This window comes from Agelaius phoeniceus, chromosome 7 (genome assembly GCF_051311805.1).
Source record: "Agelaius phoeniceus isolate bAgePho1 chromosome 7, bAgePho1.hap1, whole genome shotgun sequence".
NCBI classification, from domain to species: domain Eukaryota; kingdom Metazoa; phylum Chordata; class Aves; order Passeriformes; family Icteridae; genus Agelaius; species Agelaius phoeniceus.
In genome coordinates this window covers 44,000,188-44,027,545 of record NC_135271.1, presented here as the reverse complement: position 1 = coordinate 44,027,545, position 27,358 = coordinate 44,000,188, and the positions used below count along the sequence as shown (strand labels likewise).

The window sequence follows — 27,358 nt, the reverse complement described above, 5'->3', positions numbered from 1 at the left end:
CTCAGTTACTGAGACTTCCAGCTTCCAGCTACAGGATATTTTGGTTCCAGCATTTCACATCAATAATAAACAATCTTTATGGGAACCATTGAATGATGAAAATGAGATCACAAATTGAGAGCCAGGCTATATATTTTTGATCTGTTGTATGCTATAGTTTACATTAGGGTCAATCTCAAGATCGGAAAGAGGCAGGTTCTGTACCACAGCATTTCAAAGAAATGTTTGTCAGCTATATGAGATACTGTCAATAATTCATCACTGTAATTCTTCCAAGATGGTCTGTTGATGCAAACTGCCAGAGCACATGGTAATAATATGAGCATTTATGTGATTTACAGTTCTACAAAATGGCAAATAACTAGAAATTTCTTCCACTAAAAGTGTGCATAGGCTCTTTGGATGTCAGAAATAGTGTGTGTGACAGCTGCAGCACGTATAAATCATGGTCAACTGTTTAAAATGTTCTCTGTATATAAGTACATGCACTTATACTGGCATCTTCATAGTCCATTTCCAATATCTAAGTGACAGATTGTACTTTATATAATTGTGCAGTTTCCTATGTTCTTATTAACTCTTTAATCCCCCAATGAGTTCTGTGGTCACAACAGTATATCTTGGTCAGTAGAACTGGTAGAGCTCAAAATACAAACATTTCCCTACCATGCAGCATCGCCAGGGCCCGTGGGCTTTTTCAGTAGTTTGGGTATTTGGGAATACTTTAGAAATAGTATTGCACAAAGTGGTTTATAAAATTTTTGCGTGTGCTCTTGTTCAGAAAGAAACCAAGAAATGGTAATGTGGTAATTTATTTTTGTGTCTTGAAAAAAATTCAGGTGAGAGGCATTCTTTGATGGCAGCTGCATTAAGTGCCAGTAGCAGTGGGAAGACCTTCCTCATGTTTCAGATCAATTCCCATCTTTGCACCAGCCCTGGTTCCAGAGCTGCTCAGGTCTGTATATGCAACAAAGCACTGCCCTAAAAAGTGAAGTTGTTCCCACTTGTTCAAACCTTTCACTTTCATAGACTGATCTTTTATCAGTGCATGCTGATAAAAGCTAGCTAGCTAGTTTTTAACTGGTTCGGGATTTATCAGGCCCTGCACACAACCAGCTCATGAGTGTGTGATTTGGAACCCTGGATTAGAAAATGTATTTACAGTGAAAGGAGTGAGGACTATTGAGTTTGGGGTTTCTTTTCCTTTTTGTTTCTGGAATACTGTGTAGTTAGAGTTGAGCAAAATTCCTCTTTTTAGCACCACTGTGGGAGCTGAGTGCTGTGGAGGCAGAGCATTATCCTTTGAACTGGAAACTTGTGTGCTATAAGGATACTTAGCAGCTTCAAGCATTTCACAAAACAGAATTTCTGTGGGGAAGGAAGCTCCATTCTTCCCAGTGGTATGTCCACTCCACTGAATGCTATCATTCATACTTGTACAGGAGTGAAGGAAGAGAAATGGAAGTAAGGCATTCAGTTAAGGTAGGAGAAGTGGTGATACACTGGATTCCCCGTTGTTTTCCTCCTTTTAACCATATAGCCCCATGAAGGCATTTTTACAGTTATAAGGTGAGTGACTGGAAGCCATAAATGTTGGAAAGATTTGTGACAGTGCACACATGTTTGAAACTTTAAAAACAATCTGTGCAATAGAGTGGCCTACTATAAGACTCTTCAGTGGGTATCAGCGGGGTGGCAATGCCAATACTCTTGGCTCAGTATAGAAGGTAAATTTGGTTTTTGTATGAAGTAAGTTTAATAGCTTTTTCATTTCATAATTTCATAAGGAATAAAACCGATATACAAAAGTTTGGGGCGCTTTGTGCAAGTACAGCCCACCTCACTGCACTGAATGATGTGCAATGGAAGATCCTATAGCAGCCTTTTTCCTGGAAACCCACATGGATGTAACTTCATTTTAATGCAGGATAGCTGTGGCTGTGTGTGCCAGTCCATTTCTGTCCTACCATTTCCCATGGATTCTCTTCCTCTCCTTTTTGAGGTTTCTCAGAAGGGCATGTGTATCATTGTGGACAGATAGAATTCATGTGCATGAGCAGCAGGGATGATTTTCCTCCTGGGAGCTAAGCTGAGTCACCCTGAGCTGTGATAGGGGACAGGGGAGGAGGAGGGAGAGCATTCCTGGGATGAGGAGAGGGACTGTGGCTGCTGACAGCTCCCTGTGCAGCTTTGGGCTTGGTGGAAAGAGAACCAGTGACATGAGTGACTGTGGATTTGTGAAATCACTGCCATGCCTTGCTGCCTCTGTGGTTTTGTCCTGGAACAAACCTGGGTTTGTGTGGCCTCTGCAGAGTGCCATGACTGAAGTGTCTGTCTGCCTTTCCCTGGAGGCAGGGAGCTGCTGTTCTGGAGTCTGAGATGGCACTGCATGGCAGGGATGAGCCACAAGCAGCGTGAGGTTTGCCCTTTGGCTTTGGGTCTTGCTCAGGAGTGCTCTTGGTGGAGGCCTTTCTCCTTTGGTGGTGCTTGGTGTAGTGCAGCTCGTGGTATGTATGCCCAAATCCCATGGAAGTTAATGGATTCCATGGACATTAACAGCTTTTAATTGTGGTGTTAAAACCAGGGACAAGAGGCAGTTTTGTGCCAGTGTCTGTGACACAGAGGCTCGTGAGAAAAGAGCTGCACCCCCATGGGGGTCCTTGCCCAGCCCCAACATCTTGCAGCCTTTCCTGAAACTCTTGGTTGCAGCTCAAGATTTTTCAAAGGAAAGACATTTTGCCTAAGCAAATGTGTCAATACATGCCTGTTGGAAAGCTCTGCTAAATAAATAATTATACTGTTGCTCAGTACAATTGTAGTCTGTCAGTATCTTGCTTTTAAATATGTTTTAGATAGCAAAAAAGGTATAGGTTTTCTTTTGGGATTGTTGAGGGGAAAACCAGCAAAGCTGAAGGCAAAAATCTTGTAGACTACTTTAGGAGGGGTGGCAAAAAACCCGTGAGAACTACACTTAAATATTTATTAAAAATCCAGTGTTTTCAGTGAAGCTGCCTTTAGGAAATACTGTGATTTCATTTCAGTGATGTGCTAAGAAGAAAAACAGAATTTCTGAGCAGTTGTCTCAAGCTTTATATAGGTTGAAGGTTTATGTTCTGCTTCTGTTTTGATAAATTTTCCTTGCAGGCATAATGTGTAGAAACTTTCATTTAAAGCTTAAATTCTCGAGCAAGGAGTAAGTCTTGTGGTAAGGTGCAGGTGCTTGGTTGTTGTGTAATTCCCAGGAAAGATTTCTGTGGAGCTGAGGTGGCTGGTTAGAGGGCTTGAGCACTGGCAAACTCAGATGGAAGATATTTCAGGTGAACATCTTCTTTGGGAAGTGTCTCTGCTGTTGCCTTTCTTCCAATGTTAGTGCTGTTTCCCTCAAAAATGCTTCCAGAGTATGACAACTTGAGGACAGCAGCTTTCTGTAGGTATGTGTAGAAAAGGAATGCATCCTAGTTAGAAGGTGTGGCATTAATCATTCTGAGGTGAGTTCTTGGCATTTTCTGGAGAAGCCAAGTGCCACCCAGCCAGGCCAGGAGGTGTGGGACAGCAGAGTCGGAACTGGAGCTGCACTGCTTTGCCTCTGCTTTGCCATTTTTTGGGAAAAATGCTTTTTTAGTTCATAGCACACTGCCATTCCCTATGGAAGCAGGGCCATTCTTTCAGGTGTACAAGTCATGAAACCATACTGTTCTTTTGAGTAAATTAAACCATGTTGGCTCGAGTGCCTTGGTGCCAGACATCCCCAACCCAGCACACACGGGGCGTCCCGTCCTGAGCTGCTGCTTGGGTAATGAGCAGCTGTGGTTTCAGCTCCTGACAGCAAACATTTCTGAACTAAACCCACTCTGTGGGGATGTGGATCAGTGACCTGGGGTCATTTAGTGTCCCCATATGGTTTGATTTGCCACTCAGTTTAGGGAGAGCTATGCCTGAATATCTAAAATCAACATTCTTCCTTCTCCTTCTTGGGAAGTGATGGTAGGATTTAAATAAATACAGAGAACCTGAGTATGCAGACTAATTTGCAAGATGTATATAAAATGTATGTAACCTTCAAGGGAGTTGATGGACACTGTCACTTGCTGGGTTTGCTCTTCTAGGGGATAAAGTCAAATGGCTGCATATGTATTTAAAAAATTGTTGTGGCTGCAGGGAAAATATTGGAGCCATGAGGACATTTTCACTAGCTTGGAGATTAGAGAGGCCTTTTTGGCAGGAAGAAAATGTACTTTGCTCATAGCACCTGCATATACTTGCATGTCTATGATCTTTCAGTTTTACAGCCTGTGGTAACTATTATCTCCTCGATATACTTGCAAAATTCATATGATCTTCTTCTGGAAGTTCTGCTGGGTGGAGAGGAAATACAGTGCCTAGTACAAACAGTTCCTTGAGAAGGCTACATTCCTACATTTATCTGTCATGTAGAAAAAATGCAACTCAAGAACCTATTTTTAGCACAGTTTCTGACAGTAGTAATTAAATATATTTTTTTTTTAATTTGACCATTTAATAGTAAAGCAACTTCTGTCATTTTATTTACCATTTCTGGTACATAGCCCCCATCAAGTTACAGTAGCATTTACTGTTTATCTTGCCAGCTATGCAGTCATTGAATATTTCTGAGGAGAGGAAGGGAGGAGGGGAAGGAAGATACCAAGCTTATTTACATTAATTTCACTATATTTTAGTATCATTCAGTTCAGTCTTGGTTGTAAGTTTCTCTTTTGTAATGCATCTGGGCAATCCAATTCTGTCTTAATCTGTTTCAAGTGTGATGGTCAGGATGTTGAGTTTGGTGGAAATTTCCAGGTATGTTGGGCAGCAGCTGGAAACCACAGTTAGTGAACAGTCCAATGGATTCAGGAAAGATGCTGAGAGTTATTGCAGGAGGCTCCCAGTGCTGCAGGTAGAGAAAGAGAAAAAGCTGAACTGTAAACTTCAGTGTCATCTTATCATTTGCCCAGAATTGTTAAATATTCAGTCCAATCTTCTAATACCCAAGTAAAAGTTAAAAAATTTCAAGCATTCATGGAGGTCCTGCATGCTGAATAAGCTATAATTGAGTATTAATCTGTGATTATTTTGTAAATAAAGTTTTAAATTGTTGTCATTTTATGTAAAACCTTCTGAAAGGCATAAGCCCTAAAAATAGAAAGCTAGCTTTAGGGTTTTGTCTACTAAAATTAGCAGCAAAACACTACAAAATAGCTATTCTAAACCACTTCTCAGTGCAGATATTTCTAATGCTACATGGTAAGGTTGCACAGAATGACAGCTGTCCTGTCCTGTCTTATTTTACAGCAAAATAAGAGACCAGCCCAAAGCCTGTCTAGCTCAATATAATTACTCTAATTTCTCTAATTTGCAACTGTACTTCACATAAGGTGAAATGCTGACCCTGCAATGGGAGTGAGAAAAGTCTTTTAGAGTAAGCATTTTTTGAATACAGTGGAATACCCAAGTTTCCTATAGAATGACTATTATGTTGATATTGGTTTGGGTAATTACAGTTAGATTATATCATAAAAGCACACATCAGCATTACAGTTCTGGCTGAAATCCTGATATCTTAAAATCCTTTGAGTGGCAGAAAGTCAGTATTAGGTATTAATTGGGCCTCATTACAGAAATAAAAAGAGATCCTGATATGACCTAAGGCTACATAACAGTAATTTCCATCTGCTGAAAGGCATGTGCCAAAGCCAGAGCACAGCAGAAATTTCTCTTGTTCAAACTTCTGGGATATTTGGAAGAGCTCTGAAATGGAGACAATGTGCACAATGGGCCTTATTTTAAATTCTTTGAAATTGTCCATTTACCTGTGGCATCACATAAACCACATAGTACCACCCACTCATATAGAGTAAGACACACTTCTGCATGCTGAGAACTGCTGTAATCTGTAAAATCCCTCCAAAAGGAAGAATAAGGAAACAAGAACTGGGCAGGACAGATGTCAGAGAAGCTCTTCCAGGTGTCTGCCATGACTGACCTCTAGGTCAGCACACAAGACTTGACCCAAATCATTCAGCAAAGCAACCTAGAACATAAAGTAGAGCAAGAATATCTGAGTTAAAGTTGTAAAGGCTTCAAATTTTCAGGATATTCCAAATATTGTAAGAAAGTCTGGTTCTGGCTAGTGGCAGCTAATCCCTGTTATTAATACATGTATATCCATGGGTGTATGCATGTTACTTGGCCTTTGAAAACAGGCATTGCTCACCTGAATTGCTAAGATTATTTGAAATCAAGGGAATGTGGAGCAGACCCCAGCAGTGCTGGTCAGTGTGCACTTGGGTTTTTGCTTCTTTGCAGGCAAAGGCCAGTGAAGTGGCTTGAGCCTTAGCCCTTCATCTATCAAAAACCAAGGATGAGTCTTGCTTCATGCTCCCACAGACCATTTCAAAGGTGGTACTCAACCTCAGAGTGGCTTTTATTCATTCAGTTAAGAATGGTGTTCTAGGATGAATCAAATGAGCTCACACCATGACTAGGAAAGCCTTTTCAGGTTGTGATTTATGCTGTGAAGATAAAGAATTTTCCTGCCTTTTTCTGAAAGCAAAATGAACACTTCTATTACTTCTGTGGTCATAGGGCAGTGTCGTGTGGAGATCCTGAGCTGGCTCTGCTCCTGGGCAGGGGCAGGACTGTAACACTCCCTTAGGCCTCTGCCAGGGTATCTCCTGCGCTGGACTCCATGCAGGGAAATAAAGTGGCCAAGTTGCTTTCCAGAACCAAAGTAACTTATTTAAAGCTGCTTCAAATGTCTCTGCAAAGCCTTGCACAGCCCTGTGTGAATTCACCCAGCACCATTGCCACGTACTTTCCACAGCCACATATGTTGGAACAAGGGGAATGGAAAAAGCAACTACATTGGCTTGCTAGTATGCTACAAGAATTTATCATGTTCAATTCCAGATGAGCAAAAATTTGTCACAGATCTATTGTTTCCTGTTAGTCATGTTTGTGTTTATACCAACATCACTGAGCCAAAGTTGGATCATGGGATTAAACTGAACAGGGACTGACATACATGCAGGACCTGTTGAAGGATTTGAGAAAAGTTCCATGTAAAAAGAGGCAAAAGTTGGACAATTATTTTATTTAGTTCTGATTCACATGGAAGTCAGCATCATCTGATTTTATTTCCCTGTTGGGATTGTTTCTTTTAACCATGAATTCCCATTAAAACAGCTCTTTGACAACAAAATTAGTCAGTCATTTAATTTTAATGTGTGGCATTAAGTAAGCTGGGTGGCAAATTGTCTTCTCAAACAGATTGACTTATTTTACCTGTGGGAAAGGAACAGCTGAACAGCTAGGAGGGAAATCTGCCAGTTCAGAAAATTTACTGTAACTTCCTCAGCAGAGACGAAATTGTTTGGTTTTGAATGCTAGTTTGCTTTTGATGTTTTAATCTAACTGAAGTTTTTGTCATACCATTTGAAATTATCCTCAGGGTTTGAAGCTATCACTGGAACTTGCAAAAGTAATTGATACTTATTCTGTGTTGTTCACTATGTTTATATGACTACAAGATGAGTTTTTCCTCTCTTTATAGCATGCAATAAAATCTTCATCACTGTAGTGGAGAAGGCAGTGTGGTAAACCAGAACAGCTTTTGTTTGATATACCTTTCCTTTTCTATCCAGAGGAACAGGATGGAGGCTTTTTCTTTTTGCAGGAAGACTAAGATAATTTTCTGCTCACAAAAATAATTTTGTGCTTTTCCATCATCTTTTTCACAGAGAAACTTTTGCCTCTTGTCCCGAAAATTGTCTTGCTAGCTGTTATTAGTTGTAATCACAGCATACTGTTGAAATCCCAGTGTGTGTACTCTATATTAGTACAGTTTCTACAACCCAGGATTCTTCCAGAGAGAGCTGCGAGGCCTGAGGACTTGCACTGAGTTACTTTTGAGTAAGACTTCATGGTATTGTCCAGGACTCCACTGACAGTGCTGGGAGCAGTAATTCCCAGACTTTAATCTGTTGGTGTCTTTTCTTGGGCTTTAAGCAAGCAGCTTAACCCTTGAACATTTTACCTGTGACATTGAACAACTTTCTGCAGATTTTATGAGTGTTAAGAGACAAGAATACTGGCAATGCATTTCAGATCACTTCTTCTTGATAACAGTCATTCATTAAAATGAGACAGTTTTTATCAATTTATGTTGTGTGTCATAGTATGGAATTATATGGTATTAAAACCAGGCATGTTGTTACAGCTCTCATTTACTATGTCATCTGCTGGAAGCAATTCTTGCCTGCCCTGCTTTGGAGATGAAATAGAAAGACTCAAAGATAACCTTAAATTATAGTAACAAATCTCAGAATGGTTTGGGACTGTTTTTTTCTTACTTCCTTTAGGACAGGATGGTGCTGGGTGCCAATTATGGTCACTCTGGATATGTGTGGCCTGGTGTGGTTGGAGCCCATGGTGACATTGCTGTATTGTTTCCACAGGCATCATTTTGGTCACTAGAACTGATTAACAGCGCCTGTGTGTGTGTGTGTTTGGCAAATAGTGGGTGATAGGACAGATCAGCTTGTTACTAGGTCCTCATCAAGCCATTAATGGAACACACCAAGGGAGATGGCAGGGAAGATTTGTTCCCTCCTGTCTCTGTGGCAGGGGCAGGAATTGGCCTTTTTGTGTATTGTCTCTCTTCTGGTGAGTGTGAAAATAGGAGTATTTGCACCCCACAGAAAGAGCTTCAGATAGTAAGCACAAGAGCAAAGAGTAAAACCCTGCCAGGGGAAAATGTGGCCTGTCCAAATCAGTTCATTACTTATTTTCACTCCACAAGCAACAGTACATAGGAAAAAAGGAGAGACAGATTATCATTTAGAGTGAAAAGGTGGAGGTGGCTTACAAATGGCTGAGAGGCAGATGACAGCTTTTGATTTTTGTGGTATCCCTGTGAGAACTTATTTTTAATACTGCATTATCACATTAGGTGTTAGTAGTGCCATGTGTTCATTTATTCGAGGAAATTACTCAGAACTGCTCGTTATGTTGTGGATTTGCATAATATGTTTAAAGGCAATTTAAATAAAATTTATTTCAGATTTATGGGACCTTCTCTGAAGATTTTTTTCTCTCAGTAATCTGATATGCTGTTACCTCTGTGCCACACAGTGTAAGGCTAAACCTTCCAGCCAGATTCTTATCTCCATCTGGTGTGTGCACATGGGAGGACAGTTTATAATGTCATCTGAAATAAATAAATGGTATTTCTTATTTGATCTGAATTCTGTCTTTTGTACAAAGCAGGAGCTACGAAATCCAGGAAATCCTATGACTAAAGGATGAAGGATGCTGTTCTAGTGTTTGCTTTCAGTTTGGGAAGACAATGTTGGTGTGTTAGGTGTCAGGACGAAGCAGGACAAGGTTAAGCATGGAGTCAAGAGTTCAGGGCTGTAGGGCTGGCAGTCTCTGGGCAAAAATCTCTGCTCTGACATGCACAGAAATGTGGCTGATTACTCCCATCCAACGGCCAGTTCATTGATTTAAAGGGCCAATGGGCTTCCGTCCAGGAGTGCAGCAGGAAAACAAACAGCTAGGCTGAAAAACAAGACTATTTAACCATCTGAAAGAGCATGGGGCCATCCCAGCTGCTGCAGAACCTGTCACGACTTGGCTGCCAAGAAGCCAGATGCTTGCATCAGAGGAATGTGTGTTTCACAAGGCGCTACCTCTGCTGCTGACACACAGCGACATGTCCGAGGAGGCAGCAGCAGAGTGCAAATTAGTCAGCCTTGCCATTAGCTGCCAGCCCTGCTGGATCACTGACACCTGTACAAATACATGCTTTCATCAGAAATAGATTATGGGAATAACCTTGTCCTCATAATAGAGACCACTTTCAATATCCAGCAGGGACCTCTGTCCATATGTGAAGTTAAACACTGCAGGACTGATTTAATGGTTGGATCCACTGGAATCTGAATTTGCAGAGGTTTACTCGTGTGATTAAGGATATAAAAAGCCCTTCAACATGCATTGGTTTTGGGTCTGCTCCAGAAGCCACTAATGCCATTGATTTCAATTAATTCCAGATAAGGTCACTGGTGGTTGAATCAATTGTTTGATTCCAGAAACAACAGGAAAAGCAAAGAAGGAATAATGACTTAAACCTTTGGAATTAAGGAGACCCAGTCCTATTTTGTAATCATATTTACAATATTTCTGAGATTTCTGAGTTCCCCTGTGATTCAAAAATTCAGCTTCTGCACACTGATTCCAGTTTCAAGTGGCAAACACTCAAAACAAACTTTTTATGATTTGCCTATCATCTTTTACAATGAGGCAATTTGTAGTGAAAGGCAATGTCCTTTAAAGACATCCCATCAATTTTCTCCAATGAATGCTTTTCATAGAATTCTACTGAAGCAAAAATTATGGAACTGAAAAAGATTTAGAAATTGATTGCAAATCACTGCTGTGTCAGGAGCAATCGTATATGCTCATTTTAGCTCTCAGCTCATCTGAAAAGGCTAGATTAAACATTTCATTTTAGACTTTCTTTTTCCTATGTGTCAGAATTGGGTGTCAAGGCTTCATGCTGACACTTATGGACAGGATTTCCCATAGTGTGGGATGTGAGTTAGAGTAAAGGTTTCCATATAAAGGTGCCCTTCCAGGAGGTAGAATATCATATTTTTTATCTGCAGCAGTGACAGGGACTGGGGAGCAGGCAGGTTGTTACAGAAGCTGTCTGGGAGCTCCTGGAGAGGACAGCAGGGCAGTGCCAGGCATGGAGAGCACAAGTGGCAAGGACAAAGCAGACTGATGATAGCTCCAACCCTGCATGTAGCAGAATGGCCAATCTGAACACAGTTACTGTTATATGTTATTTGTTGCTTTCTCTGAAGCTTAAATTCATAAATGTGACAGAAGAGAGAGCTATAGTTTGTTCCAGCAGTAAAACCTGCCTTTGCTAAGGACCTTTCCCCTATTCTTGACATGCAGGGGAGGTAAAAAGCTTTGAAAAAATCACCTGGCAAGGTTAAAAACCAAATTATTGTTGTGATCAAAAGCTTACCAGCCAACCAAACTGCTTCAATTGAAGGCCAGTTTTTGACAGTGAGTATCTGAGGAGATTCATTTACTGCCATCACATCCTTCCTTTTATTCTCTCCACTTTTGTAAGCTTGTCAGTTGTTTATCTGCTTGGCCAGCTACCCCAGGAAAGTGTTTACTGTGTTAACTTGTGGCACCTCACGTTCTTGTAGGTACATGTTTAGTAAGACAGAGCTGTGTTGGTAAAAGTGAGCATAATAGTAATTTTCAAAGAACATTTTGCTCTTCAGTACACTGGAGAAATTTCCATGATATTTTAGGAACCAGCTCAACACTTCCAACCATGTGCAACTCCAAAGAGGGCAAATTCTGCTGCCTACAATTTGTTTAATTTTTTTAAATTTATACTCCTGTGATCTAAGTATTTACTGTGGGATTAAAATATAAGACATAAGGATTTTATATTCTATCGTATTACAATCTGTTGGGATTTTAACATCCTGCAATTTTGCCCTACACTAAACTGCTCTTCAGCCTGTCAGCTTGTCTGTCCTTGCCCCAGCAGTGGTTAGAGATAAAACAAGGCTTTTACATGGGCTGGTTGTCTGAGGCTGCACTGAACCACACAGGACTCTCAGCACTCTTGGAAATCTCTCAGGCAAAAAGCTCTTAGCTCTTCCCACCTGCCTTTTAACTCTTCAGGCTGTGGGGCTGACCACCTCTGCTGCAGCTTTAGGGGTCTGTGGTGAGAGACTGAACCCTAAGACACCTGGTCCGAGCTGTTTTTTGCTCCTGAGCTGATAAGAAGTGAGCAAGCACATCACAAGTTCAGGGATTCTGGCATGCTTCAGTAAAGGTGCAGTTTAGGTGACTCAATCACAGCCAATTATTGCATTTTCCAAGAAGATGTCCTTGTTTTGGATTCTTCAGTGAGGAGGAACTTTTTAAGTTAATAACAAAGTAAAGTCAAAATGTGGATGGCAAACCTGAAGTAGCATGGAATTTGTGTTAGTATGAGACATGGGGTCTTTAAGAGATCCTGGCCATACTGTGAGAGGTTAATTGACAAGCTTTCCTAATATCTGTGTGTCCTTAGATCAGTTTGTGATGTCTCATCTTACCTGTCTGCTCATCAAAAATGAGGCAGTAGGAAGCTGAATTATTTCCTCAGATAGAAGAAATAATCCTTTCCTCAGTTCAGCCTACTGCACATCAGGCCAGGAGTAATGACTGCAGCCCACGACTTTGACTTCTTTATCTTTTCACTCAACCTGCAGCTAGTCAAGGACTGAATTCTGCTGTTAATTTTGTTCTACCAAAATCCATGGCATTCCTGCCAAAAATAAGTTGTATCTGCACAGCCAGCAGCTATATCTTATGACTTAGAATAGAAATTAGATGGATAAGTGCACTGACAGGGTGAGCTAATGGCCACTCCCTTAATAAGTGCTGTAATTTGAAGAATGCAAAATCTGTCTGTCCACCCTCATGGCAATTCTCCTCTTGGGAAGAATAAGTTGCTGGTTAAACCCACAGATCTCAGCACTCTTTTTGTTGTGTATTTATTTTTACAATAACCACACTTCTGAAAAAGTCAGAAAAAACTGCTTTCAGGCAACTCAAGTCAGTGCCTCTGCAGTGCTGCCTGACCAGAAACATGTGAGGTGTGTGTGCTGTCCTGGTCCTGCTCACTCAGGTGTGCTCAGCCTGGAAATGCATTAACAAACCCTAAGAAATGAAGTAAGTGCTAACTTTTGCTAAATAATATAAATTCTTCCTGGGAACAGGCTGCAATTTTCCTTAAGGCTTGTCCTTTTTTATTTCATTAAGCACTTGGCTTTTTCAATTAAACCAGTGGTTTCCTTCTTTTATGACTCTATACTCTCTTCCTTTCTTCTACACGTGTTTGTCTGAATTAGTGTCTCAGAGAAAACCAGTTTGGTCATCAAGAGAGCTTCTATGTAACCTTCAATGTGTTTTGAAATTTTATAACAACTTCTAATGGCAGAAGAAAAAAATTAATTTCATCCTTTGTCATGGATTAAACAAAATCTAACTCTTCTGCTAATCTTATGGGCTTGTTTCTCATGGAAAAAGCTGAAGCCTTCTGGAGCTGTGTATCCAAGCACAGGGCCTTGCTAATGTTTGCTTAAATGGCCCTTGTGAAGCTGCAACTAAAGCTCTATGGTTTGAAATTGATCTGATTCAATATGATGTGTTAGTACTTATTACTCCCACAGCCCACTTCATCCTCACAGTATTTTGAAGACTTCCTGGATCAGACTGGCAAGCTCTTAATGAGAAAGATACCTTGCTGAGTGCAATAGAAGAGGAGCACAGCCCTGTGTGTTTGAGCCAGGGAGGTAAATATAACCCAGAGTTACACAGTGTGGTGTTTCTCACGTGCTAGAGGCTGATTAGCCACAGGAATAAATGCAGGGGATTTACAAAAGATCTCCATCAAAAGTACAAACTTATATTTTAGAGGCAGCAAGTGGCAGAGGTAGCAATTGCCTGCATGAGCAGTTGCAATGAACTCAGCACCACTGTGCCAGCAGGGTATTGCTGCCACTCAGGGCAAGCACCAAGAAAACCAGGCACTCTGTTATTAAGGTCACACAAATGTTTTTAATGGCACTCTTTCAGGCTAAAAGCAGGATTTTAGCTTGCAGCTGACTGCTCTTGTTCAGGTGTGTAATTGCATCTAGGCTGATTTACAGCAGCTGAGGATCTGACCCAAGATTGGTTTTCTCTCTGTAAATACAGGCAGAATTTGGGTTGAGGCTTTTATGTGTAGCAATTAAAAAAGCAGTGAAAACTTGGCTTCTGCTCATCCCTGAGCTCAAGTTTCACTTGTTTTGTTGTTTGTGGAACAGTTTAGGGTGTTTAGATGTGAGTGGCCAGGTGTTTCCAATATTGAACCTCTTCGTGTGGAAACGTGCACAGATAAGAGAGCTCCGTCTGTCACAAGCCTTGCTGGTGCTCTTTCAGCGTTTGAAGTTCTGACTTGAAAGGACTGACTTCTGAGAAATCGAGGCACAGAGTCCCAGCCCCTCTCTTTCAGCAGGAGCTCTGTGACAGAGATTCACATTAGGAGCTGGACCAGTTCTCCAGTGAGTGCCCCGTGCCTCGCTGGGAGCTGAGTGTTTGAGCTCCACAGTGCTGCTTGGGCTTGCACCTCCCCTCTGAGAAGGAAAGGTCAGTATTTGTGCCCTTAGCACCTTGTGAATAATCATGTTTGATGCAGTTTCTTGCTTTCTTGTATTTTCATCTTTGGAAAGTAAGAGGGTTTTCTTCAAAGTGTGTTGTTACTGAAGTTGAGCTGTCTTAAGTCTTGCAAAAATTATAGTTTGTAATTCTGTAACTTTTCAAGTTTGGAATGACTTGAAACTTTTATTTCAACCTACTAAAGTTCTCTGCTCTGTGCTTTAAAATCCAGGGAGGTTTGTACCCCTATTATTAAATAAACAAAAGAATTAGGAGAATTCAGTGATAAATTGTGAAAAAGGCAGCTCTGGTGTTGGCTTTTTTTTTTCCTTTTTTTTTTCTCCCTGTGCTCTTCACGTGGTGAAGCTGTTTAAGTTGTTCTTACTTTTCTGCTTTCCCTGCAAACACTGTTTATTCATTCTAGAAAAACATCAGTTGGGTAAACAGAAGTATTTATATGTGTAGCACTGCAACTCCTACTAAGATGCAAATCGTGCTGCAGGGAAGATAGTTTGGGCTTTTCTTTCCTCCTCGCTTTTCTTTTTTGACAGTCGGTTAATAAAGACTCAACAATAAGCAGCTGCCTGTGATGTCATTTGGGACTTTGTCCACAGAGCTTGTATTTACAAGTACTGAGCAACTACACAGCAGCAGCAAACCCCAAACTATCAGCAAACTTCATGTCTGCTGTTACTGAAAGACTTTGGTGCTGTGCAGGGTGTAGAAAGCTAACTCTGTTCTTCTAACCACAGACTTTTAAAGCTTGGTAAATAAACACTGGATAAACTCAAGAGAATTTCTGGACTGCAAAGACTTCTTACGGTTCTGAGTTCTCCAGGGCTGGCATGTTTTGACTGAACTGCTGCAAGTAAGGCTTTTGCTGTTTTGGTGTTTTTATCATCTCTGTAAAGCTTATTTTCTCTAGGAGTGTGTCAGCATTGCTATTTGTAGTTTTGTTTAATTAAAAGAGCAGCAAGTATGTAGTTGTTAGGAGTAATTACAGCCGTGTATCTGACGGTGGTTAAGGACAAATGAAAACTTCACTCTGGCTTTTGTTTGTATGAGATTGCACTGAAGTGGCTCTCTCTTAATTTAAGTGATGAAACTTTAATATTCTTAAAAGTCTCCTGAGTGCTGTCATTAACTGAACAAAACCTGGACTGTCTGAAGATTGTTCTCTTGTAATTTAATTATTTTTATTTGAATATTCTTATATTTATCTGAATATATTTATTTGAATATATATTTGATTTTTTGATATAAATTCCTTGTAGTTTTTAGTGCAGTTTTCTTTAAAAATGATTTAATTTCTTATGCAGGCATTTATTTTGAAAAACAACTTGATCATTTTTCACTTTTAGCTCCTGTTCAAGTTCTGGAGGTGTATAAGTTTAAAAGAGAGAATCATACAGTGCTTTGAAATGTGATACCTTTTGGATAGAATGAATTCTCAATTATATGAGAAACTGTATTTTTTGTTTTGAGTGTTTATGTCACTGAAATAGCAGAAAAACTACTATTCTGGTAGCTTCTGTGAAAAAACTTTGTGCTGCCTGCTGTTTGTGGGACACACCTGTGTTTCTGACTAGAGATTAACTAATTTTCAGGACAACTAGCTGTGGTTGGCATGGAATTATCTGTGTTTGACAGAGGAATAAACTGGTCCATAGATGTGGTCTATTAAAATATAATTTACCCACTTCAAAAGCTGGTAACAAACCCCAGGTCTCTTGCTTCTCATTTCAGTCTTTCACCAGAAGCCCATTCTAAATTACCGTAATTTCAGTTGTAGAGGCTTTTTCTAGGATGTAACCTAATCACAGTACTGTGTATGAGGAACTTTTTATTACTGTTTACCTCTGTTTAATGATCTGTCTTTGTGAAGACAAAGCACATTTCTGAGGACTGAAATCAGAAAATGATGATTGGCAAGTGTATGAGGGTAAGTCAGTACAAATCAATCAGATAGGAACTGAAGGATTCCTCATGAATTATCACTGTTTATTTTGGTGTGCTTTGCTTGCTACTGACTTTATTTACAAGGCCTCTCAGTCCCACCCAGCAACAGATTTTTTGGGGCTTCTTACTAAGGTCAGCAGGGCTACAACTGCAGATGCCCCTCTCAAGTGACCCTGTTTCTATAGCAGATCAAAACTGTCCAGCTCTTCTTTTTTGATGCTATAATGTGGCTTGGCATGTCGAGATACTGTGCAATTCAGGAGCTGTTGTTCTGCCTTTGCAATGGAAGCATATTCTCCTGGGGGGTGGAGGGAACCAACCTAAATTTAGCTCTGCATTAATACCATGGGAATGGCAAAGGCTTTTGGTGTTTCAAATGGGTGTGTAAATAAGACCTAACTTTTATTCCTCAGGTGTTCATCCTCATTTTTCAGAAAAAATATTTAAAAAAATTATATGATCTTTAAAAGATGCTTTTGTAGCTCAGAAACTTCCACCAAGTGCAGGAGTGAAGAGCAGAGAGTTGTGATAGAGGCTTTGTTTTGGGGAGATGGAATGGGTTTGATTATTATCAGTGAGAGCAAGTCTTTCCTTTCCTCTGTTGCCTTGTGGTCAGTAAAGATGATCTACAGTTGTAAACTGATTATTTACACTTGTGAAGTTTATTTATATTGTTGGCAAATATACAAAGAGATTGTATAGATCTCTTTGTATATTTGTATAGATTGCACATATGCAAAGTTTTTTAACAAAGGTATTGTTGGCAAATAAACAGCCTGTGAAATCTTAGAAATAATTAGAACAAAGTGAGACTAAAAATCCCTACTTGGGTTCCAGTTATCCTTCTCACTTTAATTTTAAATGCAAATTCTAATGTGAATTTTACTGCTTTTAAAGAAAAATTCATGGGTTCCTCTGGTATTGTTTTTGTACATGAATTGTGTATAAGTGTTTAGGGGGTTTAGATTTTGGAAGTAGAAATCCTGCCCCAGTAAATGTAAAGTAGGAGGGTACAATTCCACTTTAGTCCTGAGCTAATCTTCAGCTAATTCCCTTAAAAGCAGAAGCAGACACTCAAAACCTGATGAACCCGTGGGCATCCAGTTTTCATTTTCCTCTTTTGCATTTTCCTTCTCACATTTACATTTTCTTTCTTATATTCCGATGTAGCAAATTAGGATATAGATTGAGCTCTCTTTTCAGCCAAGGGATCCCCTGGTTGGATTCTTCCTGAGAAATCTGCCCAAAGATACAGAGCATAATCTGATAATATTCTGGGATGGCATTAAGAGGGACAATTGCCAAGGGAATGTCAATTCTTTGGGCTTTCTCACCATCTGAAAAGAAATGGAATAAGAGCAGACTCCAGCCTGTAATCATCTGACAAGTGGGATTGGGGTTGGATAAAAGCCAGGGAACAAAGGTGTCGAAGGGAATCTCAGCTGGCTGAGGAGCTCAGCACGGTGCAGCCAGGGCCCAGTGCAGCAGGATGCTCTGCAGCTCGTGTGTGCCTCTGCACGTGTTCAGCTCCTGGCAGGACTGCAGTGATGCTGAACAAAAATCCATGCCAAAGCTGCCAGAATACCTTCAGATGTTAAAGCATGTAATATGCTGTTTTATTACTGAAACAGGATAAATGTACAATGTAAATAGAACATGAGCCATTAACGCTTGTAATTCTCTGTTCTGTAATGTTTACTGATACTGCTTGTGCAGCATGCAGGAACCTGAATTACATTAGGTTTCCCCTGATGGTTACATGAATTAGTCATGATGTTTTCAGGATGAAAAGTTAGATAGCTATTATGTGAAAAACACTGAGAAATCTTTTTTGTGCCCATTGTTTGGCATTGAGGTGGATCAGATAAATGGGGTTTGTACAGTGGCAATGGCTTCTGGAAACGGGCTGTGACATTGCCTATGGGCTATGAATAATGAAGACCCTGAAAAGCAGGTTGGATTATAAAGCAGTGGATAAAAATTATGTTGCTGAAATATGGTCTATTAATATTGACACACAGCAAGAACAAATGCCACTGTTAAACTGAATGTTTGATAAGCTTTCCACAGGACAACCCTATTTGTTTTCAGAGCCAAACCAGCCTTGGATAGTGTGTGCACACAATAGGTCTGGACAGAATCAAATGCATGTCACAAATTATTTTCTTTGACAATGCTAATTGATTATTATAATTCATCGTTATCTAAATTGTTAAATTCAATACTTTACCGTATCCTTTTGTTTCTTTGTTGCTCAGACATAATACAAAAAGGAAGAGTTAATTACCACATGCAACAACAGAGGCAAATTTCATTGTCTGCTTCACTTTGATTGAAGCTGTATTGAATCACCACTGTGGATTTTCAGCAATGGTGGAGAAAAGAAGGAAGCAGGAATTCTTTTGCAGTGAAGTTGCTTTTGGTGGTATTTAGCATTTGTGTTTCAAACAGTATCCTTTTGGCAGCTGGGCTCTATTCTGCTTGTTTTGCCTATACTAAATATTACCTAATAGTGCAAACTGAAATCACATGGATGCATCAGTCCTGTGGGGAATCAGTGGCAATCCTTGAGGAACACAGCACAACTTGACACAAGTAGAAGGATTGCATTTGTTTCTAAAATTACTTACTCCTCTAGATATGAGCACTTGGCTTGTTTTTTCAGTGCTCTGTTGATGGCCAGAGCTGCATCTGGTGGGAAGTAATGCTCTCCTCAAGGGAATTCTGGAGAGATTAAGTGATGACTTAATTTATGCAAAGTCCTAAAACTCTGCTCTACTCTATCTTGTAAGATTTGGTTTGACTGCTGTAAAATTCAGGATCTTTTCTGCTGCTCTGAAGTGATCTGATGAAATGGTACATTGTGGTAAGATTTCGGGGGGTTATTTTGCCAGTAGAGGGCCGTGTTAAACTGAATAAAACACCTCCCTCTTGGACTCACATTTTCAGTGAGGAACAGCTTAGAGCATATGGTTGTTTTCAACAGCAAAATGAGTAAATAATTAGATCTTTTAGAAGCTATTCCATGATTAATTATTTAAAATCAGAATCACATCACTTTTACAGTGTGATGCAGTTCTATGTCAGTGTAACCAGACTGAATTCTGGCCTTTAAAATACATCACACCTACCTGTTTATTCTGAATTGTTCAAGGTTGATAGATAGGGCCCTAATAAGTCATTAAGCTGACGTGATATACAGCAGCAGCATGTGCTTTTGCCATAATGACACAAATGAGAAAAGAATTGTTTTTCAGAGGTACAATCACGTTTGGTTTTGATGTGGCCCATAAACTAGAACTTTTATTCAGGCTCTAGTGCTGCAGGAGTTGACCTTTGGCAAAATATTTTGTTATCCTCAATCATTTATACAGGCCTTTTGTGAACTCTGCTCAGCTCTCATTTTGCTGATTGCATTTAAAGTCATTTATTGCACAGTGTTTGCCCTTCTAGCAGATGTTAAAGGATTCACTGCCTCCCCCTTAAAGGCTACTCCTCCTCAGCATCTAATTATAACCTACACAAAAGATTAACAGATGTTATAATTGTCTTTACTCATTGATTAAATAGTTTCTGCATGATTTGCTCTCTCTTCCTCTCATTGCTGATTTGTGAGGTCTTTCTGGATGAGTCTCATGCATCTGCAATTTGTTAACAGTGCTGTCTTCAGTTTTTAACTTTTTGTGAGTGTGGCTCAGTTTGAGCAGGTTACTGCTATTCTGCTGGACAATGTGATAGAAAAGAGTTAAAAACAGGTGCATGAATACTTGCTTTGCACACACTCCTGATCTTCCTCTTCCTTTTAACCACTCAGTCTAAAATATATGTAAAATGCAGACTCATTTTAATGGATTTAAACTGAAGGCTGGAGGGGTAAATGCTGAGTTGCTTAGCAGTGGTTTTGTCCCTATATTTCAGTTGCCACTTGCAGAGGAAATTAGTAGCTGAGAAAATCATTTTAAGAAGACAATTCCTAGGAGGAAATTGCTAGTAAGACTTTCCTAGTAGGACCATTAGAAAACTGTAGGGGTTTTTTTATGAGGTTCATCTCTCTCCCTTTTTAACAAAATTATTACTTTGTTATTGAGCTAATTAATCTCGTCTGTGTTGTGTTCCCATGTTGAGGTGGAGGCTCTGTTCTTGGATGGATCCATAGTCCTTCCCCTACAGCACAACAGTGCCAACTTAGCAACTGTTGTTTTATGTTCTTATGAATCTTGCAGCATCTTGAACAGGGCCAGTCCAAATAATGCTCCTTTTCAGAGGGGTGAAACATCTCGCACTGGGGATTGACTCTACCAAAGTGTCCTTCCCTGTTTGGATTCTGTACAAGGTTCTCCTACTTTCCTTCATTAACAAAGATGTGAATAAATGATTACTCCACCAAAGCTTCCATGATAGTCTTGGGAAGTCTCAGTTCTGTGGAGCTGCATCTGCCCCAGGGCCTAAGCCTGAAGAGCTTTGATTTGCTTTGCTCCAAACTGGTGGAACAAGAAAGAAAAAAAGAAAATGAATGGAAAATATTTTGTCACGTGTTCTCGGACAAAATCTCTGAATGGGTTAAAGAGAAACAGGTTAAAGCCTTGAGGCTTGAATTATGGGCTTGGTTATTCAAAAGCCATACAGTATTGTGATGTTTCCCCAGCCCATCCCCCAAATCCTCCTCAAACACAAAGCTCTTTCCTTGATTCCTAGCCAGAGAACCACCTCTTTGTGAGGTTGGGCTCACCTTCTCTGGCCAAAAACATTCTAGCATTTTTTACTACCAAAAATACTTGAGTTCTCTGTGGATGTCTGGGAATATTGATTCAATTATTGTTGGTTCGTGCATATGTGGGACACCCTGTATGATTCTACTTTGTTGGCTCTGTGTGTACTCTTCTCTTTACAGTGAACACCATACATGGTGCTGGCTGGGAGATTTTGATAGAGAACCTACAGCACTTTAGGTTTTTATTTGGTTTTTAATGCTGATACCTAACACGTAATTAATGAATTTTAATGCTGTGATTGATAATCTTTGCACTGCACAAAAGCATTTGTCCAGGGACTCAAAACTGCTCTAAAAACAGAAGCACTTTGTGAGATTAGTAAAGAACACTGTATTCCTCCTTGTCTTTAAATGACATCTCTGTGCCCCTGAATACTTTGAATTTATGAGCTGGGGGGAGCAGATTATAGATTCTTAATAAGAAAATTCCAGGGTGCCAACTGTGCTTGCAAAGTGTATTTTAATCATATAGACACCTGTCCACTACCAACTTGTAATATTTCTCAGAGGTCACTGAGCAGCCAGCCAGCTGATGGAATCACTTTTATTCAATATCAACCTTATCTGAGTTTGAAACACTAATCCAGAGGTAAAATGCTAAAATCCCAATTATCAATAGTGAAACCTGTCTAATCCCCATATTGTGCTGGAGGTAAAAGGCCCAGGTTCTCATTGTAGTTACATATGAGAAAAACTCTAGAAAATATTAAAAGTTCTGCCAAGTCATTAAGGATTTTTAACACCTGCTGCTATGAAGGAAAGCATTAAAATGAAACCTGGTGTAACATTTTAATAAACAGCTCTCTGTTATGTCACTGCCTATTAGCTCTAACTTTTGAGACCAATATCTTCATTTGGATTTTGAGGCTGCACAGTAAATGAAAGAGAGCACCAAAAGACTGACAAGGGTAGCACAATCTACAAGGCCTCAGGTAGACCATTCTGCTTGCCTCTCTTCCTGACAATCTGTAGACACATCTGGAATTTCATGATGTGCTTTGCTAAAACTAGTAAATTCCTTCCCCTAAGCTGGAATTCTGTCCTGATGTTATTGATTGGGAATGCATCCTGATGTTCATGACAAACCAGTTCTGGCATTTATAGTTACCAATTTGTCTTTAATCAAGTGAATTGCTTTTCTTTTTGATAACCAGAAAATTCTCCCATCACAAGAAAAAGCTTTAACAAAACATTGCCAAGAATTTATCACCTAGATGATAGTTTTGGGTGCAGGGCTGGGAACAGAATGGTTTGTAAGCCACAAACCCTAGGCAGGGTTTTCCTTGCTCCTGGCAGGGAGCAAATCTTACTGATGGGTCCTGTCTCCCCAGAAAAACACTGAAATATCACTTTTACCCACTGGCTGTTTGTTTGAAAACAAGTTATTCTTTACCTGCTTTACTTATTCCTTTTTCCCTGAATTCCAGGTTTGGATCCTATGTGTCACTGAGGATTCTGAGCCTGGATGCAGAGTTCAAGATTTATTTTTCTGGGAAGCAGAACTGAGACCCCTCCTGAGGTCTCTGACTTAGCCAGCCCCAGTGAGGGTGGATCCCTTTAGCTCCTGCCATGCTCAGCTCTGATGTGGTGGCTCAGCCAGATGTCAGGCAGAGCAGAGGTGGGGATTTAACTCACAGGATCCTCCTCCAAGAAGGGAGGAAGGATGGGAAACTTGTGTGTTTAGGGCACACCTTTAGGCAAGAAGTCCTGTGAAGGCCCCACCTGGCTTCTTCTTTTCTTTTTTCTTCCCTTTCCTGGAGTCCCACTCAGAGTTTCTCTTCTCTCCAGTAGCTGCAGGTAATATTCATGTGAGCCAGCAAGGAAAATCAAAGGTGAACAGCACTAAAGACTGCAGCAACCTACTTAATTCCCCCACTATTAAAGAAAAATATGGGCCTGCCCTAATTATTTTTTTTTAATGCTGCTTTAATGCTTCCTAGTTTCTCCTGCAGGGAAGATGGGTTTAAATCTGTGGAGGAAGTACAGGATATCTGTCTCACCTATGTAGCTGCTTTTGGTGGCAGAATCTTTTCTTTGTTGCCTTTAATTCAGTTCTAGCTGAATTTCTCCCATCAAATTAATTTTGACAGAGCAGCAAAGATGTGAATGAAAACTGAGTGAATTCCACTGCACAGAGCTGAGTTTGGAGAGAGGATTATTCCCCTGTTTCAGTTTATAGTGATGTGCACATCTGGTAGATAGAGAAGAGTAATGACACAGAGAAGCAGCACTAATAGAAAGTTTCACTATTAAAGTCTTTGACAAAGAGGATTTATTCAGTAAATGACACATATATTACTACCTTCACAGGGCAGTGGAGAAACAGAGACAGGAGAAGTCACTGAATTTTCTAAATCTCCAACTTAAAACATGGGCAAACATTTTGGGTTTTCCTGAAATGAACCAAGCAGATCCCTTTCTTCCTTGCTAATACTCAAAACAGTTTTTTTCCCAATCCACCCTGAATTAATAAACTTTATGTAGAAAAATCCCCAAACTTTTAAAGGTTTTATTTAGTCTTCAAATTCACAGTGGATCATTTAGAACATGCAAGTGTATTAACACTTTTCCATGCTAATAATACTTTTTATTTCCCAGCTGAATTTTGAGCTAAATAGTAATATTGAATAACTTTGGTTATTGTAAGCCTAGAAAGGTGCATAAAGGCTTTATTTAAATCTGTATAGCATTACTTCCAAGAAATAATCTAGGTAAAAATTTTCCACTTGGAGTCATTGCTTGAATTCTGTAGAAAAAAATGGTTGAAAAATTCTGTGCCAACCCAACTGTTGCTTCTAAAAGCAAGGACATCTTTCAGATTTTAGTGAATAACTGACTTAAAAATTGCCAGTAGTTTTGGTTTGGTTTGTGTTCTTTTGTTTTGTTTTTTTCTTTTTGTAGTTGGACTGTTTTTATTTTGCATTCAAAACGAACAGATGCTTGAGAGAGAGATTAAGGAATCCTAATACTATAGCTCATTTCTTTCTAATATTTTCTGGATAGTATTGTATCCATAATCTCAGAGTGCTGGATTATTATCTGTGATGGCAGTCTGTATTGGCACTGACATTTCACTTGGTAGAACTGAGCACAGGTGAGCTAAAGACTGAGATAATGACATAAAACATAGAAGAGCTATGAACCTTTTAAGTAGGAAATTCATTATTTTCTTTTAATTTACATTTTTATTACATTTCTGGCAGACAGAGAAATTAGAGATCAGTGTGTGACAGTCTTCACACTGAGGAACTGGAATAAGCACTGCCAGCAGCTGATGGCATGGGGAGGAAGGATGGAGTAACATTTTTTCAAATGCAAAAGCCCTTAATTGTCTTTAATGTGGATGAACTACAGCAAAGTACAGAGATGTTGAGAACAATGGCTTTTCTTCCTCATCAGGTTTTTGGACATCTCACTTCTGGCAACATTCTCACTTTCAGTGATTTTTTTTTTTTTTTTTTGTACTTCATCCTGCCCAATTTTTTTCATATGACAAGTGTTCCTTTGATTCTCTACATTGGATTTCACTTTAGGTAATTTATTCACGTACTCAGCATCATTTCCCCTTTATTCTTTTCAGCCTACTGTCAATAAACCTAATCAATTTCTCACTGTCCCTACTGTTAATATATGTCCCTCAAACTCGTGTGGATGGTCATTCCTTGACATTTTAGTCTCCTCTTTGTCATTGTTTAAAGCTGCTGTGAAGGGACTGGTTATTCATTCCCTACCAAGTCAATACTTTAATCATCTTTGCTGCAATTGTATGAATTCCATAAAGTTTGTCTCTATCCTTTTTGCTCAGACTGAATTCAGCAACAGAGATGAGATTGTTCTAAAATTGCAGGGATAAGAGGTGGAGGGCTGTTTGGTATGCCAACACTGTGCACTGTTCTGTCACCATTAAGAAAATATGCATGAAGACAGAACATCATTCACTTTTAATGTTTCCATGATAGTTTTTTTGGCCATAAGCTGAAGGTGGATTTAATCAATGTGTATCAATTCCTTTCAATTTTATGGTCTTGATATCCCACAGTCCTACATGCTCTGCTGTGTAAGAATAAAGTGAACTTATATTGGCTGGGATATCTCCCTGGGGTTTTTCTTTATGTATTCTCATCAGTGTATAGAGAATACATCCCACAAAAAACCTGAAGGTGGTAGAGCTGACTTGTACCCTGTCACCTTTCTGCTGTGACCATGAGGCACAAACACTGCTGAAGCATGCATGAGAGTTGGAGCTGAATTCTTTCAGGTCATCCTTAGGTGGTGTTAGGTCAGCTGAAATGTGAATGGTCTTTTAGCTTCTGCAAAGGCTCAAAAGGTGGGCAACCAGCTGAAGGATTTCTATGTCCATCCTTATAGGAGCTAGAATAGTTCTGGCACCTCCAAATTCTGCCCTGGTACCACATCTCTTGTGTATCTTGTCCATGGCAGTGAACAGAGATGACTGCAGAGTCCAAGGACCTGTAGCTGTCCTAACTGCACAGATTTACAGAGCTCTGAAGGCATTTGCACAGAAAAATAAGTAATACATGATTTTTTCCTGATAGAAATATGCATGGTGTTCGGTGTGGGAAGCACCTGGAGCTGCTCAGCTGACTGGGGCTGTGTGTTCTTGCTATGCTCCCTGCTCGTCCATCCCTTCAAACCAGGGGCTCAGTTCTGGTCTGGCTGGAAGAGATCAGTGCTCTTTCCCCTCTTGTTCTTCCCCAGGGTGGACTTAAGTCATGGTGGGGTGGAGGAGCTACTTTCACATTATGCAAATAGTAGTGGAGCCCTTTCTCAGCTGCCCCTTCCCAGGTCACAGAGGGTTGACATGCATTTCACTGTACATTATCTTCCCTTGTTTTTCACAGGACAGAAGGGGATTATGAGCTTGGTTCACCTTCTTTTCTGGGCTGTTATTGAACTAATACCTTCATCATGAGGTTATTGCCTGTAATGTAAGGACAGCCCCTGGCCCACTGGGAGTGTCTGTACAGCAAGGTGAAATGTGAGACGCTGTGTTACAACCCACAAAGCCCCAGATTCATTAGGAGCAAATTCTGCAGCCTAGACACTGACATTTCCCTCTGATGCAAATGAGTTTGGTTATCTAAGGATGCACAGGGCTGGATACTGAAAGTGTTACTAGTAACTAAGGAAACATTTTTTACAATACTTACTTTCTACAGGGAGTTTTCCTTTGAGCCATGTGAACGTTTTGAAGTGTTACCCAGTGCTCAGAGGAGTAAAACCAGATGTCTGAACACTATGTTAAGATGGTTTAATAATTCTTCATATCCTCTGAGCTGGAATACCACACTAAATAAATGATCTTTTATTCCTTTAATCTCTTCTGGCAAGGAGGACCAAAAGGAGTTGCATTTATTTGGGATACTGTGGCCATCACAGACACCATCATCTCTTTTAGCAGTGCAGGTGGAAGGGGTGGAGTGCACACAATGAACTGATGATTTTTAGTGGTCCCTCTGGACTATGATTACAACAGATGGGCAGGCAAAAGAGATGCTGACTGAAGTGCATCTGCCTCAGAGAGGGAGGGATCTTGAGGCACGTTTCAAAAGCTCCTAGTTCCAGTTTCAAAAACTGAATTGGCAATCCACCATTGCTTGCAACAGAGACCCTGATACAGATCTTACATGTAGGTCTGAAATTCTTGGACTTTCTTGAGCAGTGCCTTTATTTATACCAATAAAAGAAAAATGAGAAGAAAACAAAAATCAAACTGAGCAAAACTTAGAGAACTTGACTATGTGTTCTAAATTCTTTTCTCCATCTAGTTGTCTATCAAAATGATTCAGACGCTGGATTTAATTTTTCTGAGTATTGGAACATATTAGATGAACTGGATGTCACTGTCTCTAAAGAAGATTTGTAATTCAATGTTTGATGAGATTTTTGTTGAGTCTCTGCTGCCAACCAGCCACTTTACCATGAGAAATAACTAACCTTATTAATGATGCACTAGGTTAGAGGTTACATCTAGTTGATGTCAGAGGAGTCTTTATTGGGATATAAATGGGGCATTTGCTTTTGAGCCTTGAAATCACCACATAACCCTGTAGGTCTGTGAACAGTAACAGTGAAATTTCCTCTGGTCCTGGAGTTCAGCTTCTGCGGGTGGCTGGAAGTGACTATTTCTGACTAAGCTCAGCTGTGGTTCCCAGGGGAGACAAATGTGTGTTGAAACCCCCAGAGGCAGCTGCTGATGTGTTCAGACCATGCCTTTTGCAGGTTAATAGCCTTGCATTGCTGAAAGAGGCTCAGTGACTAAGGGAGTCCGTGTTTACCACATAATAACCTATTTCACATATTTTATAATAGTATTTGGTAATAAATAATATATAATAATAGGTGGTTAGAAGCTGAGCCAAGAAA

The 27,358-nt window shown here is 40.0% G+C and overlaps 1 protein-coding gene across 8 annotated transcripts in view; it reads left to right on the top strand.

Annotated features, from left to right (window-relative positions):
* The window catches only part of NCKAP5 (NCK associated protein 5), a 381,602-nt gene that overhangs the window by 11,804 nt on the left and 342,440 nt on the right, over positions 1-27,358 (top strand). Inside the window, exon 2 of one of the 8 annotated variants that reach the window (XM_077181704.1) lies at positions 14,994-15,109. The exons of 6 other annotated variants lie outside the window; for them this stretch is intronic. The gene's annotated coding sequence lies outside the window, so the exon portion shown is untranslated. Of the gene's footprint in view, positions 1-839; positions 956-14,993; positions 15,110-27,358 lie in introns of those variants that run through there. One more of the 8 variants, XM_077181705.1, reaches the window with a different exon arrangement.